General features: G+C 54.4%; 1 long non-coding RNA gene across 1 annotated transcript in view; it reads right to left on the bottom strand.

Moving 5' to 3' along the window:
• LOC145527776 (uncharacterized) overlaps positions 1–16,812 on the bottom strand; it is a 681,763-nt gene that overhangs the window by 346,445 nt on the left and 318,506 nt on the right. Inside the window, exons 42-43 of the long non-coding RNA XR_014069857.1 lie at positions 14,565–14,676; positions 6,933–7,044 (exon numbers count right to left, since the gene is read on the bottom strand). This is a non-coding gene — a long non-coding RNA (uncharacterized LOC145527776). The remainder of the gene's footprint in view (positions 1–6,932; positions 7,045–14,564; positions 14,677–16,812) is intronic.

The raw sequence follows: 16,812 nt of genomic DNA, 5'->3' as shown, positions 1-16,812 counted from the left end.
TCCTCAGTTGTGTCTGATTCACGGCAACTCACGAACTCTACACAGCCAGGCTCTTCCGTCCATGGAATTCAGGGCAATTTTTCTGTCCCAGTAAATGCCCACCCTGGGTGATCCAAAGGCAAGGGCTCAGAGGCTCCTGAGAGACTAACTAACTCCTTTCAGCTGAGCACAGAGCTGGCTCCTCACTGGGATGCCTGTGGCCTGGGGCTCCCAGAGGGGAGAGCAGCACTCGCCCCACCGTGTGGTCACTGCTGGAAGTGCAGGCTGCTCCTCACTCCCCCTTGACAGTGTCCCTGAGGGCAGAACAGTGTGAATCGAATCAAGGTGGAAATGCAAAGTCCAATGCAACCAACCTTCCCACAAGGTCTCCAAAACCACTCAGGAACAGGGAATTGGAAACTGCAGGGGATGACATGAATGGAGATGGAGACTGGACACCTTACACCGAGTTCACTTCCAGTTATCCCTAGACAAACTTTCCATGAAAACTTGTCACAAATCTAGAAGAACAATGAGCAGAAACCGGACACGTGCTTTGAGTCTTCACACACAAAACTAAAAGGCAGTCCACAAAAAAAACCCAGAGAATACAGTGGACTTTGCAAAATCAAAGATATCTACTGTGGGAAAGACCTCATGACAAAAGCAAAAGACAGGTCATACATCGCGAGACGAATGAGTGGAAACACAAAGCTTATCAAGGATGTGTCTCCAAACAGACAAAGAACGCCAACACAACAAGCCTGTGAAAACTAGGGAAAGGTCTGAAGGGACACCAGACGGAGGAAGACACACACAGAGTATCCCGGATGATGTCCAGCACTGAGGGCCTGAAGAAACAACAGTCTAGTTGCACCCCCTCAGGCCTGTGTGACCGTGGATGAGGCCTCTGTTTCCCGGTGGCTCTGAGACATGGACAGGGAGGAAGGGGAAGAGAAGTCACTTGCATTTCTAATACTCACAGCAAAGTCTTCCAATGAGAAGGGAATTATCACCCCCACTGCCAATGCCATTCACTGAAGTGATACCCACGAGTCCATCTACCCCAGAAGGGAAGGATGGACCTGTTCTCACAAAACGGCGAGAGATGGAAGGAGGAAGATCAAGCCCACACCAATCACTGGAAAGAGAAGCTGTGCTCAGGGCTTGAAAGAATTCCTATTGGGAAAATCATGTCACAGCCCCACATGGCAATCCACAGCTTCCATGCTATTCCTCCCAAAATGCCAATGCATTTTCGCACCGAACAAAGAATTGCAAAGGGGGTACGGAAACAGAAAGGAGCCTACATTGTCAATACAATCCGACGAAAAAGCCCCGATACGGACATCCAAGGTTGTGTGAAAGGAAATTAGACGACCAAACTAGGATCCTCAGGAGAGTATCGGAGAAGGCAATGGCGACCCACTCCAGTACTCTTGCCTGGAAAATGTCCTGGACGGAGGAGCCTGGTAGGCTGCAGGCCATGGGGTCATGCAGAGTCAGACACGACTGAAGTGACTTAGCCGCAGCAGCAGCAGCAGCAGGACAGTATGCTATTGGGAATACAACAACACACACAGATCCAGATCGATGGAATAAAGTTGAGGGTCCAGAAACAAACCCCAGCATCCATGGTCAACTCATCTCTGACACAGACGGGGAGAATATCCAAATGGGAACAGGAAAGCCTCTTCAATCAATGTCCATGGGAAAACCAGACAGCTACATCTGAAGAACGCTATTGGTTTTGATCTCATACCACCTCAATATCGGGGAAAAACCTCACCCTAAAGACTGATGTCATGAGATAGCTAGAAAGAAGCGTAGGTCAAAGGCTCCTTAACATCAGAGTCTCCTTGCCATTTGCTGGGCGGAGGTCGAAATGGGTCTCTTCAAGTAAGGGAAAGAGGTAAACGAAGTACACCACGGGGTTTCCATCCAATGGAACCTCTTCACAACAGAGAAGCTAAGCATTCACAAATGCAAAAGATAGGAAACGGAACACGAGAGACTCCTTGCAAGTGGTGTATCTGAGAAGGGGTTCATATGGAAAGAGGAAGAATGCACAGCACTCAGATTCCAAGAAACACCACCACCACCCTTGACCCTTCCCCCATGACCAACTCTGACCTAAAGCCTTTCTCTCCCTCTAACCTATCCCTAAAACATAACCCTCATCTAATCATATACATGTGCATCCCTAGCATCCATCCATCCATCCACACACGAGAGAGAAAGAGGAAGACACAGACGGAATTGAGAAAGGAAAAGAGAGGGACACAGCCAGAGAGAGACACGGAACCAAAGAGAGGAAAGGAGTCGATGGTCCAGACTTTTCCTCAATCTGTCTCGAAGGTAGAAGCAATGACAGCGCCCTTCCACCCCAGAAGGGGGAAAAGGACGGAAGGTTTGGAGAGGAAAAGACAAGAACGCAGGGAGCCAGTAGAAGCTCAGCCACCCGCAGAAGCCGAGCTGGGACACTTCAACAGAATCTCAATGGAAACAGAGGACCAGAAAGTTGGCTACTCTTTTCTATAAGAGAGGGAGACCTTCGAGTCTTCCTTTCGGTCCTCCAACTTGGATGCGGGGTCTCAAAACAGTCAGGAGGGGGAGTGCCTTTTCCTGGGTACCACGGCACATCCAGGCCTCGTTCTGCCCCATTCTGTGCTGTGTCAGCCCTGGATGGAATCTTTCTTTCTGAAGTCTCAGCGCACGAGCTCCACGTGATATCGGCCCCAGGTGGAAAGGCATGGAGCTGCTCGTAGGCCGACAGGCCTAGGAAGCAGATGGGAGAATGACCCCCACTCTGCAGATGGAGAGACTGGGGAAACCCTGAGGGGCATATGGTTGTCAAGGGCCACACCACTTATGAGAAGAAGGAGCCTGGTCTGAGAGCAGCATGGTCCTCGGAGCTCAGGCCCTGGCTGAACCCAGGCCTCCCCAGGGCTGTGGGCTGGGCCGTGTGGGTGTCACTGTGCCTGCACATGGCCTAAGGGGGGTGATCGAGCAGTCAGAAACCCAGAGATTCCCTTGGGAAGTTTTGGGGAAGGGACCTCAGCACGAACCCCAGGAGATGATGTCACCTGCCGGCAACAGAACCCAACAGAACCCGCAATCCGGGTATCCAGGCCTCCAGAGCGGAGAGGAGCCCCCAGCCAGATCACTTGCTGCCAAGATGTTCTGCTGTTTGACCCTGCCCAGAGGCCGGGGCCTCAGGAGAGCTCACAGGCAGTGTGCGTGGGCACCCTGTCGACGTTGGCTCAGGACACCCCCGAGAGGCCTCTGGCCCTTTGCCCGGAGAAACAGAAAGGTAACACGGGGAGCCCCAGGCCGGGCCAGGCCACCTCTCCCATGCCACCCGGAAACACCGGGTCCTTTGCCTGTGTGTGGGGATGCGGGTTTCTCGGGCTGTGTCCCCCTCAAGGAAGCCCAGGCGGATGTGGGGTCAGAAGCCTGTGGACAAGTTGTGTCCACACCCCAGGGGAGAGCAGGCTGGGCGGGATGGGGAGAGTGTGGGCAGCGCCGGCCCGCCAGGCTGACCTCACACCCTCAGATGGGTCTCTTTCCTCCCGGGTGGGGATCTGAGCAGACACACGTCTCTGACCCTTCTGGGAAGAGAAGTTCGAGCAGGCAGAAGCAGCGGCTCCACTGGCCAGGCCCAGCTCGGAAAACTCCCAGCATGGCTGGCTGACGGTCACTGTCGTTGCAGAGCTTCCCACGTGATGAGGCCGAGGACGGGGACACCCCATCCAGCTCCCAGAGGGAGGGGTCGGAGCACCACCCGCCCGCCCGTGAGGCCCAGTGCAGGCTCCAGGTCAGCGTGCCCACGGAGGCATCAGCCCCACCGGGGGAGACGCGGAGGTGGGGAAGGCCTGCTGCTGAGACACCGCCCAGGATACAGCCGGCGGCCCAGTCTGAGGCTGCCATGGAGCTCAGCACACCCGGCTCCGACCCAGAGTCCAGAGAACCCCGGCCTCTGAGGCACCAGGAGGACCTGGAGCCCAGCACGCCAGAGCACAGAGGTGAGGACGCTGGGGCTGGTGCACGGGAGTGTGTGGGGAGGGGTGCTGAGCTACACAGGGACGAGTCCCCGAAAGCTGCTGCTGGGCCTGCAGCAAGCGCTGGCCTCACACCCCCCGCCCCCCATCTTGCACACTTCAGTCCCAAAAGACATCTGACGCTGGGTATTCTTTGGGAACCTCTTGGAAGGTTTCTGTCCCGGGGTACGCACATGCCAAGGCTGGCCTGTGGGCAAACCTTGCTTCTCCCCCAACTCTAGCACTGGCCTCCAACTGGAACCAGGCTCCACTTCCCAGACCTGTCCCTAAAGAGGTGGTGGCTCCAGGTGCAGGACCCAGGGATCCACCGAGGGCAGATGGAGAAGCGAGACTTGCCCTCGCAGAGACACCAGGCCAGCAGGGTACTGGCCAGCACACCGGGCAGATCGGATCTCCGTGCCTGCAGGACCCCCAGCCCCAGGCACTGATGTCCCACCCCCTCAGCAAGAACCTCCACCTCCACGTGCACCTCTACCTGCTCGGGCTTTGGCAAGAGAACCCGAGGCAGAGGAGGAGTCACCGCCTCGGCAGGGAGAGCCTGCCCTGGCTCCCGCGCAACACCCAGATGCCCACGATCACTCACCCAGCCCTGCAGGGAGAAAGAGCCCCCGCTCTGGACAGAGACCCAGAGCCCTTGCCGGAAACACCACGTCCAGGGGAGCGGTCGGCTCTGCAGCCTCCATCCCTGTCTGCTCACCGTGGATGCCGGCAACTCGGTCTGCCCCCAGGGGACATGGAGTTCCTTTCCCCTGAACTGCTTTGCATTTGGTTTCTTTCCACCTTTCTGGTGATGTTTTATTTTTTGTATGGTTTCCTGTATTTTTGTTGGTTAAGTTGGGATTAGTAAACTTTTTCATCATTGTTGCAATCTGGGATCACTGTTGTGTAACTCTGGTGATACTGTGTTACCATCACCACTTTGTAGTTTCAGACCCGTTCGATCTTTATGCCCCACCCCCCAACAAAGCCTGGATTCAAGGCAAGCACGCCCTGTTCATCCCTCCCCCCGATCCTGAACACAATTTCATCTTTTCTTTCTGCATTCCTTCCTATATTCTTGGTGTCCCCAATCAATGACTCTCAGTGAAATGACTGAAGGAGTGTTTTTCGGACTCTCCACCTACTGTAAGACTCCATTGGAGAGTTCTCATTTTTATGTCATTTGAACTAGCCTTTGATAGCTGAAAGGACGGTGTACGTCCTTTCAAGATACCATGTGCCAAACGAAGCCCTTTTGGCAACTGCCATCATTATCTCCAGGCAGGCATTGCTGTTTGAAGGGTGACATCTCAGCCAGAAGGCAGAGGCTGAGCTCCTCTTGTTGCACCAGCTCCCAAAAGAGGCCAAGAAAGGGAGCTGGAACAACAAACCACCCCCATGCCCAGGAAAGCGTTCTTCATGACAGAAGGCTAGAAAATGACCCAACATCCTTGTGGCCCAGAACCACTCTAGAAAATCACTGTTCCATAAAAAAGAGAAACACATGGGAAGTTCCAAGGAGAGGCAATGCCCATGGCCAGTGTACTTGAGAGACGGCCTGACCGCTCCGGGGAAGACACGCACCGACGGAACCCCTTGGGAAACAGCAGTGATAGTCCTCACCGTCGTAAGGGTTTCCTCTGGGGACAACCTGCCCTGGGCACCACACGAGGGAGCAGACCGGCTTCTCTTCCTCTGCCCCCACACCATTCACTCATGAAGGCAGCTCAGGTGTTCTCATGCCCTGCCTGCCTGCCTGCCTGGCTCATCCGTGAGCTGTGACCACCTCCAGGGTAGGACTCCACCTTTTCCTCTCTGTGTACCGTGAATCTGCACACAGTGGGCTTTCAGAACCTTAGGAGACTTGAGCCATTCCCGCTCGAGCCAGAACCCTCCCCAGGAAGGAAAACAGCTGTGGAGTCATTTTGGCCCCAGCACTGGTTCCGAAAGCCTGGCGGCTCCTACAGCCTCTACGGTGTGAAGAGGGAGGTCCCTTTTGACAGAGCTTTCCGGCTCTCAGATCTAAGCTGTTGTTTCACTGTCAGCTGTGTCTCTTCCGTTGCAGCCAGGTGGGCCACGCTGCTCCAAAGGAGCTCACAAGCTGAGTTTCAAGGGAGGACAGGGATGGCTACAACGTGCTGCAAACTGAGTGAGGGTCCCCACAATCCTCAGCAAAGGTCTGTGGTGTGCAAGTGGGGAGTAGAGGGCCCCCAAGTTCCAAAGGAAGGGAGGTAGTCGGGAGCTAAAGCCCTTGGCTGCTGTGGTAGCAGCTGCAGATGGCAGCTCGTCCACAGTGCACTTCGAATGAGGTCATATGAGCGGGACTCTGGAAATGGCTCCGAAATCAAGAGAAAGGGGTCAGGGTATGTGGGAATCCGGCGGGGGTGGGGGGTGGATGAAGGAAGGTGTCCCTCCTCTCTCCAGTGCAATTTGGTTTGGTGAGTCTCAAAGCTACCAGATGGCACTTCCCAAGTCAGGCCCCCGCAGGAATCAGGGTGGGCTGCCTGCCTCGGCCCCTGCCACAGGGACAAGCCACACCAGTGGCCTCCCTGAGCTCCAATGGCCGGATCTGGGGGGTCCTGTCTGGGTGCACACCTCCTTGCTGTGGCCAAGCTCCCCCCTTCTCTGAGCACCAGCTTCATCCTCTCGAATGAGGACATCGATTGCTACCTTGGCACGTTACTCTCTTCATCCTCTGAAGGCTCATTAGGCTTATCCTACAATTACTAGCTGGCCCGAAGAGATATCTCCTGAATCCAGATTAACCTGGAGTCTCCCAGGCTCATCTGGCATGTCTTCCCTGAAGTCTGCCAAAACCCACACCCTTGCATTTCCAGGGACTCCCCTTAGCCAGCTGGGCAGAAAACCCAGCATGCTTCAAACAAGCTGACAGACAAGTGGGAGAGGACTCACGGGCAGACGGCTTCCCTCAGGTCTCGGGTGGAGCTCTGGGACCACAGCAGCAACGGGCCATCCCAGGCCCTGGGCTCAGCAGCGCCCTCATTCTCAGGCCGGCGGCTCTGCCCTGAGGGGAGCAGGAACGTCACCAACTGCCGCAGGCGGACCTCAAGCCCCTCCCACTGCTGGAGCCTGACCTGCCCCGGCCCCACCCCTTCCCCTACCCCAGCAGGACGAGAGCTCGTCTTCCCCTGGCTTCCAACGGGAGGCCCGGCCCTGGGCCCCGATTGGGCACTGCCCCAGCCCGGAGCCAATCACAGTGGCCAGGGAGGTGGAACGCACCGATTGGCCAGGGCCAGGTCACGTGACCATACTCCCCAGGAAACTCAAAGATTACCAAGGTTCCCTAAGAAACCAATGAACAAAATTATCCAGTAAAGGCAAACCGTACTTTTTAATGAGGCCAATGTCACAGAAAAAAAAAAAAATGCTCCACAGTAAACTGCTCAAGGAAGCTACTAAATAAACTTTCAGAAAAGTTTAGTAGGTTTTTTTTTTTAAAATAGGGTGACGGAGAGATATACCTTTCCCATCTATGTGAATTTAGGTTTAAACTAGATTTCCCTTGGCTGTTATATAAGACAAAAAAACCCACATCACCCTCTTTCACTCCCCCCCACCCCCAAAAAGTGTTTTAATCTATTGAATTTTTGTGTCCTCAGTTGTGTCTGATTCACGGCAACTCACGAACTCTACACAGCCAGGCTCTTCCGTCCATGGAATTCAGGGCAATTTTTCTGTCCCAGTAAATGCCCACCCTGGGTGATCCAAAGGCAAGGGCTCAGAGGCTCCTGAGAGACTAACTAACTCCTTTCAGCTGAGCACAGAGCTGGCTCCTCACTGGGATGCCTGTGGCCTGGGGCTCCCAGAGGGGAGAGCAGCACTCGCCCCACCGTGTGGTCACTGCTGGAAGTGCAGGCTGCTCCTCACTCCCCCTTGACAGTGTCCCTGAGGGCAGAACAGTGTGAATCGAATCAAGGTGGAAATGCAAACTCCAATGCAACCAACCTTCCCACAAGGTCTCCAAAACCACTCAGGAACAGGGAATTGGAAACTGCAGGGGATGACATGAATGGAGATGGAGACTGGACACCTTACACCGAGTTCACTTCCAGTTATCCCTAGACAAACTTTCCATGAAAACTTGTCACAAATCTAGAAGAACAATGAGCAGAAACCGGACACGTGCTTTGAGTCTTCACACACAAAACTAAAAGGCAGTCCACAAAAAAAACCCAGAGAATACAGTGGACTTTGCAAAATCAAAGATATCTACTGTGGGAAAGACCTCATGACAAAAGCAAAAGACAGGTCATACATCGCGAGACGAATGAGTGGAAACACAAAGCTTATCAAGGATGTGTCTCCAAACAGACAAAGAACGCCAACACAACAAGCCTGTGAAAACTAGGGAAAGGTCTGAAGGGACACCAGACGGAGGAAGACACACACAGAGTATCCCGGATGATGTCCAGCACTGAGGGCCTGAAGAAACAACAGTCTAGTTGCACCCCCTCAGGCCTGTGTGACCGTGGATGAGGCCTCTGTTTCCCGGTGGCTCTGAGACATGGACAGGGAGGAAGGGGAAGAGAAGTCACTTGCATTTCTAATACTCACAGCAAAGTCTTCCAATGAGAAGGGAATTATCACCCCCACTGCCAATGCCATTCACTGAAGTGATACCCACGAGTCCATCTACCCCAGAAGGGAAGGATGGACCTGTTCTCACAAAACGGCGAGAGATGGAAGGAGGAAGATCAAGCCCACACCAATCACTGGAAAGAGAAGCTGTGCTCAGGGCTTGAAAGAATTCCTATTGGGAAAATCATGTCACAGCCCCACATGGCAATCCACAGCTTCCATGCTATTCCTCCCAAAATGCCAATGCATTTTCGCACCGAACAAAGAATTGCAAAGGGGGTACGGAAACAGAAAGGAGCCTACATTGTCAATACAATCCGACGAAAAAGCCCCGATACGGACATCCAAGGTTGTGTGAAAGGAAATTAGACGACCAAACTAGGATCCTCAGGAGAGTATCGGAGAAGGCAATGGCGACCCACTCCAGTACTCTTGCCTGGAAAATGTCCTGGACGGAGGAGCCTGGTAGGCTGCAGGCCATGGGGTCATGCAGAGTCAGACACGACTGAAGTGACTTAGCCGCAGCAGCAGCAGCAGCAGGACAGTATGCTATTGGGAATACAACAACACACACAGATCCAGATCGATGGAATAAAGTTGAGGGTCCAGAAACAAACCCCAGCATCCATGGTCAACTCATCTCTGACACAGACGGGGAGAATATCCAAATGGGAACAGGAAAGCCTCTTCAATCAATGTCCATGGGAAAACCAGACAGCTACATCTGAAGAACGCTATTGGTTTTGATCTCATACCACCTCAATATCGGGGAAAAACCTCACCCTAAAGACTGATGTCATGAGATAGCTAGAAAGAAGCGTAGGTCAAAGGCTCCTTAACATCAGAGTCTCCTTGCCATTTGCTGGGCGGAGGTCGAAATGGGTCTCTTCAAGTAAGGGAAAGAGGTAAACGAAGTACACCACTGGGTTTCCATCCAATGGAACCTCTTCACAACAGAGAAGCTAAGCATTCACAAATGCAAAAGATAGGAAACGGAACACGAGAGACTCCTTGCAAGTGGTGTATCTGAGAAGGGGTTCATATGGAAAGAGACGAAGAATGCACAGCACTCAGATTCCAAGAAACACCACCACCACCCTTGACCCTTCCCCCATGACCAACTCTGACCTAAAGCCTTTCTCTCCCTCTAACCTATCCCTAAAACATAACCCTCATCTAATCATATACATGTGCATCCCTAGCATCCATCCATCCATCCACACACGAGAGAGAAAGAGGAAGACACAGACGGAATTGAGAAAGGAAAAGAGAGGGACACAGCCAGAGAGAGACACGGAACCAAAGAGAGGAAAGGAGTCGATGGTCCAGACTTTTCCTCAATCTGTCTCGAAGGTAGAAGCAATGACAGCGCCCTTCCACCCCAGAAGGGGGAAAAGGACGGAAGGTTTGGAGAGGAAAAGACAAGAACGCAGGGAGCCAGTAGAAGCTCAGCCACCCGCAGAAGCCGAGCTGGGACACTTCAACAGAATCTCAATGGAAACAGAGGACCAGAAAGTTGGCTACTCTTTTCTATAAGAGAGGGAGACCTTCGAGTCTTCCTTTCGGTCCTCCAACTTGGATGCGGGGTCTCAAAACAGTCAGGAGGGGGAGTGCCTTTTCCTGGGTACCACGGCACATCCAGGCCTCGTTCTGCCCCATTCTGTGCTGTGTCAGCCCTGGATGGAATCTTTCTTTCTGAAGTCTCAGCGCACGAGCTCCACGTGATATCGGCCCCAGGTGGAAAGGCATGGAGCTGCTCGTAGGCCGACAGGCCTAGGAAGCAGATGGGAGAATGACCCCCACTCTGCAGATGGAGAGACTGGGGAAACCCTGAGGGGCATATGGTTGTCAAGGGCCACACCACTTATGAGAAGAAGGAGCCTGGTCTGAGAGCAGCATGGTCCTCGGAGCTCAGGCCCTGGCTGAACCCAGGCCTCCCCAGGGCTGTGGGCTGGGCCGTGTGGGTGTCACTGTGCCTGCACATGGCCTAAGGGGGGTGATCGAGCAGTCAGAAACCCAGAGATTCCCTTGGGAAGTTTTGGGGAAGGGACCTCAGCACGAACCCCAGGAGATGATGTCACCTGCCGGCAACAGAACCCAACAGAACCCGCAATCCGGGTATCCAGGCCTCCAGAGCGGAGAGGAGCCCCCAGCCAGATCACTTGCTGCCAAGATGTTCTGCTGTTTGACCCTGCCCAGAGGCCGGGGCCTCAGGAGAGCTCACAGGCAGTGTGCGTGGGCACCCTGTCGACGTTGGCTCAGGACACCCCCGAGAGGCCTCTGGCCCTTTGCCCGGAGAAACAGAAAGGTAACACGGGGAGCCCCAGGCCGGGCCAGGCCACCTCTCCCATGCCACCCGGAAACACCGGGTCCTTTGCCTGTGTGTGGGGATGCGGGTTTCTCGGGCTGTGTCCCCCTCAAGGAAGCCCAGGCGGATGTGGGGTCAGAAGCCTGTGGACAAGTTGTGTCCACACCCCAGGGGAGAGCAGGCTGGGCGGGATGGGGAGAGTGTGGGCAGCGCCGGCCCGCCAGGCTGACCTCACACCCTCAGATGGGTCTCTTTCCTCCCGGGTGGGGATCTGAGCAGACACACGTCTCTGACCCTTCTGGGAAGAGAAGTTCGAGCAGGCAGAAGCAGCGGCTCCACTGGCCAGGCCCAGCTCGGAAAACTCCCAGCATGGCTGGCTGACGGTCACTGTCGTTGCAGAGCTTCCCACGTGATGAGGCCGAGGACGGGGACACCCCATCCAGCTCCCAGAGGGAGGGGTCGGAGCACCACCCGCCCGCCCGTGAGGCCCAGTGCAGGCTCCAGGTCAGCGTGCCCACGGAGGCATCAGCCCCACCGGGGGAGACGCGGAGGTGGGGAAGGCCTGCTGCTGAGACACCGCCCAGGATACAGCCGGCGGCCCAGTCTGAGGCTGCCATGGAGCTCAGCACACCCTGCTCCGACCCAGAGTCCAGAGAACCCCGGCCTCTGAGGCACCAGGAGGACCTGGAGCCCAGCACGCCAGAGCACAGAGGTGAGGACGCTGGGGCTGGTGCACGGGAGTGTGTGGGGAGGGGTGCTGAGCTACACAGGGACGAGTCCCCGAAAGCTGCTGCTGGGCCTGCAGCAAGCGCTGGCCTCACACCCCCCGCCCCCCATCTTGCACACTTCAGTCCCAAAAGACATCTGACGCTGGGTATTCTTTGGGAACCTCTTGGAAGGTTTCTGTCCCGGGGTACGCACATGCCAAGGCTGGCCTGTGGGCAAACCTTGCTTCTCCCCCAACTCTAGCACTGGCCTCCAACTGGAACCAGGCTCCACTTCCCAGACCTGTCCCTAAAGAGGTGGTGGCTCCAGGTGCAGGACCCAGGGATCCACCGAGGGCAGATGGAGAAGCGAGACTTGCCCTCGCAGAGACACCAGGCCAGCAGGGTACTGGCCAGCACACCGGGCAGATCGGATCTCCGTGCCTGCAGGACCCCCAGCCCCAGGCACTGATGTCCCACCCCCTCAGCGAGAACCTCCACCTCCACGTGCACCTCTACCTGCTCGGGCTTTGGCAAGAGAACCCGAGGCAGAGGAGGAGTCACCGCCTTGGCAGGGAGAGCCTGCCCTGGCTCCCGCGCAACACCCAGATGCCCACGATCACTCACCCAGCCCTGCAGGGAGAAAGAGCCCCCGCTCTGGACAGAGACCCAGAGCCCTTGCCGGAAACACCACGTCCAGGGGAGCGGTCGGCTCTGCAGCCTCCATCCCTGTCTGCTCACCGTGGATGCCGGCAACTCGGTCTGCCCCCAGGGGACATGGAGTTCCTTTCCCCTGAACTGCTTTGCATTTGGTTTCTTTCCACCTTTCTGGTGATGTTTTATTTTTTGTATGGTTTCCTGTATTTTTGTTGGTTAAGTTGGGATTAGTAAACTTTTTCATCATTGTTGCAATCTGGGATCACTGTTGTGTAACTCTGGTGATACTGTGTTACCATCACCACTTTGTAGTTTCAGACCCGTTCGATCTTTATGCCCCACCCCCCAACAAAGCCTGGATTCAAGGCAAGCACGCCCTGTTCATCCCTCCCCCCGATCCTGAACACAATTTCATCTTTTCTTTCTGCATTCCTTCCTATATTCTTGGTGTCCCCAATCAATGACTCTCAGTGAAATGACTGAAGGAGTGTTTTTCGGACTCTCCACCTACTGTAAGACTCCATTGGAGAGTTCTCATTTTTATGTCATTTGAACTAGCCTTTGATAGCTGAAAGGACGGTGTACGTCCTTTCAAGATACCATGTGCCAAACGAAGCCCTTTTGGCAACTGCCATCATTATCTCCAGGCAGGCATTGCTGTTTGAAGGGTGACATCTCAGCCAGAAGGCAGAGGCTGAGCTCCTCTTGTTGCACCAGCTCCCAAAAGAAGCCAAGAAAGGGAGCTGGAACAACAAACCACCCCCATGCCCAGGAAAGCGTTCTTCATGACAGAAGGCTAGAAAATGACCCAACATCCTTGTGGCCCAGAACCACTCTAGAAAATCACTGTTCCATAAAAAAGAGAAACACATGGGAAGTTCCAAGGAGAGGCAATGCCCATGGCCAGTGTACTTGAGAGACGGCCTGACCGCTCCGGGGAAGACACGCACCGACGGAACCCCTTGGGAAACAGCAGTGATAGTCCTCACCATCGTAAGGGTTTCCTCTGGGGACAACCTGCCCTGGGCACCACACGAGGGAGCAGACCGGCTTCTCTTCCTCTGCCCCCACACCATTCACTCATGAAGGCAGCTCAGGTGTTCTCATGCCCTGCCTGCCTGCCTGCCTGGCTCATCCGTGAGCTGTGACCACCTCCAGGGTAGGACTCCACCTTTTCCTCTCTGTGTACCGTGAATCTGCACACAGTGGGCTTTCAGAACCTTAGGAGACTTGAGCCATTCCCGCTCGAGCCAGAACCCTCCCCAGGAAGGAAAACAGCTGTGGAGTCATTTTGGCCCCAGCACTGGTTCCGAAAGCCTGGCGGCTCCTACAGCCTCTACGGTGTGAAGAGGGAGGTCCCTTTTGACAGAGCTTTCCGGCTCTCAGATCTAAGCTGTTGTTTCACTGTCAGCTGTGTCTTCTGTTGCAGCCAGGTGGGCCACGCTGCTCCAAAGGAGCTCACAAGCTGAGTTTCAAGGGAGGACAGGGATGGCTACAACGTGCTGCAAACTGAGTGAGGGTCCCCACAATCCTCAGCAAAGGTCTGTGGTGTGCAAGTGGGGAGTAGAGGGCCCCCAAGTTCCAAAGGAAGGGAGGTAGTCGGGAGCTAAAGCCCTTGGCTGCTGTGGTAGCAGCTGCAGATGGCAGCTCGTCCACAGTGCACTTCGAATGAGGTCATATGAGCGGGACTCTGGAAATGGCTCCGAAATCAAGAGAAAGGGGTCAGGGTATGTGGGAATCCGGCGGGGGTGGGGGGTGGATGAAGGAAGGTGTCCCTCCTCTCTCCAGTGCAATTTGGTTTGGTGAGTCTCAAAGCTACCAGATGGCACTTCCCAAGTCAGGCCCCCGCAGGAATCAGGGTGGGCTGCCTGCCTCGGCCCCTGCCACAGGGACAAGCCACACCAGTGGCCTCCCTGAGCTCCAATGGCCGGATCTGGGGGGTCCTGTCTGGGTGCACACCTCCTTGCTGTGGCCAAGTTCCCCCCTTCTCTGAGCACCAGCTTCATCCTCTCGAATGAGGACATCGATTGCTACCTTGGCACGTTACTCTCTTCATCCTCTGAAGGCTCATTAGGCTTATCCTACAATTACTAGCTGGCCCGAAGAGATATCTCCTGAATCCAGATTAACCTGGAGTCTCCCAGGCTCATCTGGCATGTCTTCCCTGAAGTCTGCCAAAACCCACACCCTTGCATTTCCAGGGACTCCCCTTAGCCAGCTGGGCAGAAAACCCAGCATGCTTCAAACAAGCTGACAGACAAGTGGGAGAGGACTCACGGGCAGACGGCTTCCCTCAGGTCTCAGGTGGAGCTCTGGGACCACAGCAGCAACGGGCCATCCCAGGCCCTGGGCTCAGCAGCGCCCTCATTCTCAGGCCGGCGGCTCTGCCCTGAGGGGAGCAGGAACGTCACCAACTGCCGCAGGCGGACCTCAAGCCCCTCCCACTGCTGGAGCCTGACCTGCCCCGGCCCCACCCCTTCCCCTACCCCAGCAGGACGAGAGCTCGTCTTCCCCTGGCTTCCAACGGGAGGCCCGGCCCTGGGCCCCGATTGGGCACTGCCCCAGCCCGGAGCCAATCACAGTGGCCAGGGAGGTGGAACGCACCGATTGGCCAGGGCCAGGTCACGTGACCATACTCCCCAGGAAACTCAAAGATTACCAAGGTTCCCTAAGAAACCAATGAACAAAATTATCCAGTAAAGGCAAACCGTACTTTTTAATGAGGCCAATGTCACAGAAAAAAAAAAAAAATGCTCCACAGTAAACTGCTCAAGGAAGCTACTAAATAAACTTTCAGAAAAGTTTAGTAGGTTTTTTTTTTTTAAATAGGGTGACGGAGAGATATACCTTTCCCATCTATGTGAATTTAGGTTTAAACTAGATTTCCCTTGGCTGTTATATAAGACAAAAAAACCCACATCACCCTCTTTCACTCCCCCCCACCCCCAAAAAGTGTTTTAATCTATTGAATTTTTGTGTCCTCAGTTGTGTCTGATTCACGGCAACTCACGAACTCTACACAGCCAGGCTCTTCCGTCCATGGAATTCAGGGCAATTTTTTCTGTCCCAGTAAATGCCCACCCTGGGTGATCCAAAGGCAAGGGCTCAGAGGCTCCTGAGAGACTAACTAACTCCTTTCAGCTGAGCACAGAGCTGGCTCCTCACTGGGATGCCTGTGGCCTGGGGCTCCCAGAGGGGAGAGCAGCACTCGCCCCACCGTGTGGTCACTGCTGGAAGTGCAGGCTGCTCCTCACTCCCCCTTGACAGTGTCCCTGAGGGCAGAACAGTGTGAATCGAATCAAGGTGGAAATGCAAACTCCAATGCAACCAACCTTCCCACAAGGTCTCCAAAACCACTCAGGAACAGGGAATTGGAAACTGCAGGGGATGACATGAATGGAGATGGAGACTTGACACCTTACACCAAGTTCACTTCCAGTTATCCCTAGACAAACTTTCCATGAAAACTTGTCACAAATCTAGAAGAACAATGAGCAGAAACCGGACACGTGCTTTGAGTCTTCACACACAAAACTAAAAGGCAGTCCACAAAAAAAACCCAGAGAATACAGTGGACTTTGCAAAATCAAAGATATCTACTGTGGGAAAGACCTCATGACAAAAGCAAAAGACAGGTCATACATCGCGAGACGAATGAGTGGAAACACAAAGCTTATCAAGGATGTGTCTCCAAACAGACAAAGAACGCCAACACAACAAGCCTGTGAAAACTAGGGAAAGGTCTGAAGGGACACCAGACGGAGGAAGACACACACAGAGTATCCCGGATGATGTCCAGCACTGAGGGCCTGAAGAAACAACAGTCTAGTTGCACCCCCTCAGGCCTGTGTGACCGTGGATGAGGCCTCTGTTTCCCGGTGGCTCTGAGACATGGACAGGGAGGAAGGGGAAGAGAAGTCACTTGCATTTCTAATACTCACAGCAAAGTCTTCCAATGAGAAGGGAATTATCACCCCCACTGCCAATGCCATTCACTGAAGTGATACCCACGAGTCCATCTACCCCAGAAGGGAAGGATGGACCTGTTCTCACAAAACGGCGAGAGATGGAAGGAGGAAGATCAAGCCCACACCAATCACTGGAAAGAGAAGCTGTGCTCAGGGCTTGAAAGAATTCCTATTGGGAAAATCATGTCACAGCCCCACATGGCAATCCACAGCTTCCATGCTATTCCTCCCAAAATGCCAATGCATTTTCGCACCGAACAAAGAATTGCAAAGGGGGTACGGAAACAGAAAGGAGCCTACATTGTCAATACAATCCGACGAAAAAGCCCCGATACGGACATCCAAGGTTGTGTGAAAGGAAATTAGACGACCAAACTAGGATCCTCAGGAGAGTATCGGAGAAGGCAATGGCGACCCACTCCAGTACTCTTGCCTGGAAAATGTCCTGGACGGAGGAGCCTGGTAGGCTGCAGGCCATGGGGTCATGCAGAGTCAGACACGACTGAAGTGACTTAGCAGCAGCAGCAGCAGCAGCAGGACAGTATGCTATTGGGAAT

This window comes from Giraffa tippelskirchi, chromosome 11 (assembly GCF_054371585.1).
Source record: "Giraffa tippelskirchi isolate mGirTip1 chromosome 11, T2T-mGirTip1v1.2.pri, whole genome shotgun sequence".
NCBI lineage: Eukaryota > Metazoa > Chordata > Mammalia > Artiodactyla > Giraffidae > Giraffa > Giraffa tippelskirchi.
The sequence above is the reverse complement of the archived record's forward strand: the minus strand, read 5'-3'. Positions and strand labels throughout refer to the sequence as shown.